This window comes from Mus caroli, chromosome 5 (assembly GCF_900094665.2).
Source record: "Mus caroli chromosome 5, CAROLI_EIJ_v1.1, whole genome shotgun sequence".
NCBI classification, from domain to species: Eukaryota; Metazoa; Chordata; class Mammalia; order Rodentia; family Muridae; genus Mus; species Mus caroli.
Genome location: NC_034574.1, coordinates 33,521,843 through 33,528,733, shown reverse-complemented (window position 1 = coordinate 33,528,733; position 6,891 = coordinate 33,521,843). Strand labels below are relative to the sequence as shown.

The 6,891-nt window shown below is 50.0% G+C and overlaps 1 protein-coding gene across 1 annotated transcript in view; it reads left to right on the top strand.

Moving 5' to 3' along the window:
- Positions 1–1,716: 1,716 nt before the first annotated feature.
- Znf518b (zinc finger protein 518B) overlaps positions 1,717–6,891 on the top strand; it is a 17,007-nt gene continuing 11,832 nt past the window's right edge. Inside the window, exons 1-2 of the mRNA XM_021163113.2 lie at positions 1,717–1,801; positions 3,671–3,967. The gene's annotated coding sequence lies outside the window, so the exon portion shown is untranslated. The remainder of the gene's footprint in view (positions 1,802–3,670; positions 3,968–6,891) is intronic.

Below are 6,891 nucleotides of genomic sequence, written 5' to 3'. Positions count from 1 at the left end.
CTTTTGGGATAGCATTGGAAATGTAATTGAGGAAAATACGTAATAAAAAAATATTAAAAAAAAAGAGAGAGAAAAGAAGGATAGGTAGTGTCATGTTTTGAATATGCTTGGCCCAAGGAGTGGCACAATTTGGACATGTGGCCTTGTTGGAGTAGGTGTGTCACTATGGGTGTGGGCTTTAGACTCTCACCCTGGACGTCTGTATTCTGCTAGCAGCCTTCAGATGAAGATGTAGAACTCTCAGCTCCTCCTGCATCATGCCTGCCTGGATGCTGCCATGTTCCCATCTTGATGATAAAGGACTGAACCTCTGAACCTGTACACCAGCCCCAATTAAATGTTGTTCTTATAAGAGTTGCCCTGTGCGGAGCGGTGGTGGCACACGCCTTTAATCCCAGTACTTGGGAGGCAGAGGCATATGAATTTCTGAGTTCGAGGCCAGCCTAGTCTACAAAGGACAGCCAGGGCTATACAGAGAAACCCTGTCTGGGGGGCGGGGGGGGGGGCGGGGGAGAGTTGCCTTGTGTCTGTTCACAGCAGTAAGACCCTAAAACAGGAAGATAGCTTATCACGGTGTGGTCAAAGGCATTGTCTCAAAGAGCAAGGCAAAGAATCTCTGCCCAGACTTTCTATGTCTGGTACCTGCTCTTTCAGGGGCTGGGGGCTTGCCCAGCAGCTGGCATTGTGACTACCTCTTCTTCCCAAACTCCGCTCCTCCAGGTTGGATTTTGCCAAAGCCCGCCATCTCTTTCCAGCATACAACTGATATCTAGGCGCTCATCTTTGCCACCCACCCAGAGGAAGGAACTGGAGTCCAGTCTTGGCTTCTTTTGCAGAGCTTTGAAGGAAACGTCTGCCTGTTGTCCATGAAGGATCTGCACTTCACAGTGATGCTGCTCCCATGCAACCATCTGTCCTTGCTGAGGGACAGTTTTGTATTTTGGGGAAGCAGCATCAAAGTCACTTATTGTGAGCCCACTAGCCATATGATTCCCTTCTTCCCTCAGAGTGGGACTATTTAAGACTGTCTTTTATCCAGTAGACTGTAGGTATGAACCTAATGTGAAAAGGGACCATTTACCTGCAGACATTGAAACTTAGGAGGTAGACACAAACTCCCACACACTAAATGAGCTCATAGCATCTTCTGACTGTCTCTCCATCAATCCTTTCCCTGCTGACTGTCACAACGTGCACGAGATGAGGCCTTAGACTTCAAATATGATCTTCCTTAGCTTTAGAAATGACTTCGTCGAAGCTTCTATGCCTAAGCCAGCTGCTAGCTGTATCCAAATCTAGGGCTGCAGGCCCATCTCCTTCACTAGGGCGCCCCTGGAAGCTGTGATGGCTGAAGACTTGAGCCCATTTGTAGTCGCTTCACTGACTTAACTGTAGAACTTCATGCTCCTTGAGGGCAAGCACCAAATCCACCCTCCGCAGGACCCAAGGAGGGCCAGGCGCCCATGGATATTCCATTGAACCCAAAGAGAAGCGCACTCAGTTCTTTGCAGAGGAAGCTGCAGAGCGTGCAGGACGGAGGGATGCAAACACTGCACCCAGTGGGTGCGATCGCCCCCAAGCTCAGACCCCACAGCCCAGGGGCAGTGAAGGGGCAACCTCAGGCGCCCGCCTCTCCGCTGCAGTCGCGCCGCATTGCGCACGCGCGCCGCCGGCCCGACTCCGCCCCCCCGGGTAGGGACCTACAGCGGGCGCGGCGGCGGCGGTCTGCGGGCGGTAGCCGGCGGTCTAGACGCCTGTCCGTCCGCTGGGATCTGGGACCGTGCGGTGCCGCGGCGTCCGGGTGAGTGGTGGTGCGGGGCGGTAGGGACCAGGGCGGGCGCGGCCGGGCGTGGCTCCACGGTTCCGCGTGCGCGCCTCAGGGCTAGGCGGATCGGGTCGGAGACCCACGGCCCACCCTGAGGCCTTTGTGCAGCGCCGGCTCAGCCCCGCGACTCGTCGCGCCGGGCGGTTGAGCCGGCTTTTTAAATGATGCCTCGGCCCCTAGCAGGAAGTGTCGTCAGGAGGCCATTTTTAAAGCCTCTCGGCCTCCGAGGCTGGCTTGACGCGGCTTTGGCTTTCAGCGTTTGGAAGACACCCCATCTGTGACCCGCCGGCCCTGAGGGGACGCGACGGTGCGAATCTTGCACTCGCACCTCGCTCAGCGCCAGAAGGCGCCCTGGCCTCGCCGGGGAGAGCGTGCATCCCTGCGAGCGCGCCAACAATAAACTTGAGGACCACGCTGGCATTGTCTTTGGAGCGGGTGTCGGGGTGGGCCTGTCCACAGAAGACCTGATTCTGGGTGGGATGAGTCTTGATGTCACCTTTTGCGGGACAGCTCCATCACAGCCTTTCAGTTTGATGCAGTTGCCCGGAGTTAAGAGATTGGGTGCAGATTAAGGCTAAGGAAAGGGTGCAGAAAAGGAGAAAGAACCAATGCAAAGTTTATGACCCGAAAAGGGAAAACCAAAAGATCGGAAATACCAAACTCCTCTTGTTTGTTGGGTATTTGATCTACCCTCATTAAATTCCTTCTGCTATTAAAAAATATAGAATACCAACAATATTTATCAATTTTTAAAAGTGAACCATCAAGCACGTTGTCCTATTGAAAAATAGCCTATCAACCCAAACTCAATGTTGTGTTTGAGCTCTTAAAACATTACACCTTAAGTTTAGAGTTGAAATCACCTTCGAAGACAATTCCCTGAGCTTGCAACACTTGCTACAGAAGAGTAGCCAGCTAGCTTGGGAAGGTGTCTCAGTCCGTCTAAGTCACACATACAAAGTTAAGCCCAGTCCAGGACTATACAGGAGAGTATGCCCTTCCCAAGGATTCTGGAAGCCCAGAGATATTTCTATGCTTGGAGTGCCATATTCAGCCTTTTAAATCGCAGGCATTATCCCTATCAAAGGCATGCATTTATTTAAGATATGTTTTTCTCTTGGATCTGTTATGTTAGCCCTGGCAGGGGCATCTGATGTGTCTGGCCCTGTTATGCTGGTGGCTGTGGACGAGTAATGGGAAGCTTTGTCTTCTCCTGGCTTCCTCTCAGATGGCAGTCATTAATTTTCAGCCCACTTAAAGAAAGCTATATTTTCTTTCTTGTCTATCTGCCATTAAGTAAGAGGGCCTGGGACAGTGTTTGTGCAAGAGGCAGAACAAAGGGCAGGTTCATAATTGTCACTGCGAGGGCTGCCATTTTCCTCAGGCACTCCTGTATCCTCTGAGTCAATGCAATGGCCGGCCTTTCATGACCAAGTCTGCTGATACTGTGGTAAGTGGGGGTCCTTCCCAGTGAGGATTCTCCCTGCCTTGATTGTTCCGAAAGTGCCTTTGATCTCCACTGCTTGCTGTTGCTACCCTGCAAACCCAGCCACCTGCAGAAAAGTGGCTGGAGACTATCTAATCCAGACTGTCCCTTCATGGGTGGGAGCGGGTGACACGGGGTAGCCTGGGAAGGATTCTGAATCAGTCTCGTGCCCCACTCCAGCAAGGAAGCCCTCCATTTCATTTAGGTTCCCAGGAAGCCCTCCTTTTTAAGCTTAGACTGGCTGCCATTGAGAAGCGTTTAGAAGGTTGATTTGTTTTGCCCTTTCTTCAATAAATGTATCCAAGAGACCACATCTTGCAGATCCCAGACTTACACCCAAGTGTCTGACTCTGTTGCAGGCCCATTGGCGCAGCCCTGGCTTCTGAGCATAGATGTCTACACCACAGGCCTGAAGTCCTGAGACTTGTCCTCGGTGGCTAACAAGGCCTGAAAGAAAAGGAAGAGCCACAGAGACTTGCCACACTCTTGACTTCTGGGCCTGGAAGAGCAGTGCCCAAGAGGCCAGGAATCCTGGCTGTGACCTCAGCTCACAAGACGGGAGTGTTAGCTGGACGCTGCCTGCCACCACTTTCCACCTCAGTGTGACCTAGAAAAGCCACATACCATCTCCTGGCCCTTCGTTTTAAAAGAAGCAGGTAATTGAAGTTTTGTTTCAAAGCATGTCTAGGACCATATGAGCCTGCTCCTACAGGCAGCCTTCATGACTAAGGCCAAGGTGCTGCCGCATCGGCAATCAGCCAGCAATTGAGAGCTACCTGATAACAGGGTCCACATTGAACTTGCCCATTTACTTCTGGCTCCACTTAGACTCCTTAGGGACAGCAACCCGTCCAGGGGTGGCCTAGCACAGTTCTCATCTGTGCTGTTTGCACTTATCCGTGCCCAGATCCTGTGGCAGGAGAACAGGGACATTCTGATGGCTGAGAGTCTACCTCTCAAAGACCTTGGTATTCCCAAGGTCGTGCTACACGTCAGGGGCAAAGCCTTGACTCTTACGCGTTTAGACACCTCACTACTCTAAAGGCAGTGGCCTGCCCCTACCTTCGGTGTGAGGTCTACAGAGTGGCAGTTTTTCTTGCCATCCCCACACTTTCCTAAAATTAAGGTGGTTCCCAACCCGAGTCGTATGTAAGAATCCTTTTCGAAGCCTTGTAGACTTATGTATGGATTCTGCCCTGCCACCACCTCAATTAGACTCCAGTCTATGAGAAATGGGACCCAAGCAGCAGCCTTTTCAAAGCCCCTGAGTAACTTCCTTTAAACATCGTGGGCTTATCCAGACCATATTTCTCTTAATATAGTCAAGGCCAATGTTTCCCGTTGTAGAAGGAAAGATTGCTTCTCTTTTATTAAACTATTCTACAAATTTTGGGACTTTTCTTTAAGGCCAAAAAGAGAATGAGGGAAATACAAAACAGTGTTCAGACTAAATATCTTCAGAGACCTTGGAGCCCTTTGAGTGTTTCCAATCTGAAGTTTGTACCTACTGTTTTTATTACCCCTTGGTTGTATTTGTGTCTGTGTGCGCCCATGGCACATGTGTGTGCACATACATTCGTGTGTCCTTTCTAAGGCTCATAAGCATGTTTGCTCATTAGTGACCTTATTTCTCACACTTAAATCACAAGCCTTGAACTTGAAGGACGCCAGCCTTACTCTCTCTTTCCTCATAAACTATTGGGAGGAGTGGCCCATAAAATCCCTTTGTCTTCTGGAGTAGAGTTCACAGCCACTTCCGCTGTCAACGGTGGGCGCTCGTAGCATCTGAGCAAGTCCTCTGTATGTGGAGCTTTACTGGACCTTACACTTAAAGAAGTCTTACCAAAATGTTGTCATTTCCTGGGCTCTCTGTTACTAGCTACTTGCATTTAGATTTTCTTTTCATTTATCTTCAAATTATCCTTTTTTACTACTGCAGAAACTCAGGCTAAGTTAGGTTAAAAGTCTAAAATCACATAGCTAGATAGCTAGCAAGCCAAAGGCCTGCTACCTGTCTATGGTTTCCCAAGGTCCTGTGCTCCGCACTCTTAAATTGTAGTCCCTGAGGGAGCAGACAGTCAGATAGATTGCCGCAGCCTCTGTTCTGTTGCCCCTGCAATACACCTGCCTTCAGAAGACAGTGAGACCCTGGGGGCGGTGCGTTTTATCTGTGGCATATGGACATGCCTCTTGTCATCGAGGTGACAGTCATCCTTAATCATTCCTGAGTGCAAGGTGGTTGGGCATGAAGAGCCCACTAAATGATTGACACTACCCATTCAGGCCTGCTTTCCCATCTGCTCAGTTCTGATTTGTAGTCATTGAAGCACTTGGCAAGGCGGTCGTTTTATTTAAAGGTCCAGAAGATGATATGCTGTTTGTAAGTCTAATGCTGGCATCTTCCCCGTCCAGTGTTAGCGACAGGCCACTAGCCACTATAGGCTCAAATAGAGGGGCAGGTGAGATAAGTCATAAACAGAAGGAATGCGTAGATATAGCTTGTGAGCGGCAGGCACACAGACTGGCAGTGAAGAGGGCGAAATCACTTGCCAAAGGACCCAGCCAATAAGGGCTGAAGAGTTAAGCTTCCAGCAGAATCCTTTGTTTTTCTTGGGTTCAGAAGCGAAATCCCTGCCTCCCCCCCCCCAGCCCCCCTTCTTGTGTAATGGGCGTGGGCAGAGCCACAGCAAAGGCAGGAGACCTGGACCAGAACGCCTACAAAAAGCTGTTTGATTTTTGCTTCCCAGTCATATTCAGCCGTGGGTGCGATACACTGTCCAGCTACGTTCTTTCCTCATTGACATGTAGAGGGGACATTGGCTGCAGACCTGTTGCATGGAGTGACTGTGCTTCCATAAGAGAGGGCAGGGAAAGGTAGCCTGATTGAGCAGCTGACACCTAAAGCCTAGGGTAATGTGTGCGTCCAACAGTGTCTTTTCTCTCAAGGTAACTTAACTACTTGCCCCAAAGCTGGCAAGTAGTTTCTACCTGGGTCAGTCTTGACTGTACAACCAAACAGTGTTTAAATGTAAAGGGAGGCTCAGCTATGTTCTAGAAAGAGCCACGACCAGGCAGTTCCGAAACCTACGCTTGGCTTATTTTCTTTATTAAGACTGTAAAGTAGCATCGAGTGAGACCTGGTGAACCAACTGCTTTCCTGAGACCTTCCACTGGCATTGTGGTGGTTGCCCTTACCCACCAACCCTGTGCTGTAGGCCAAGGAGCAAGCAGTGTGCCCCAGGTCATGCACCAGCCAAGTGTTGGCACTGCCGTTTAAAATCCTGCATTGTTTCTAGACTGATAATGTGAGAGCTGGCCTTACATGCTTGGCCCTCTCTGACCTGTTGAACACTAATAAGCATTTGGAAGCTGTATGCTTCCTTCTTAACAATGAATACAAACTTTCCTGTCCCTGACCAGCTTTGAGCATCTGTGAACTGAATCTTCAAGTTAAATTTTTCCCCTTGTGATCTTGCAATAAGTATGTAAGAAATCAATACAAAGCCGGGCGTAGTGGTGCACGCCTTTAATCCCAGCACTCGGGAGGCAGAGGCAGGTGGATTTCTGAGTTTGAGGCCAG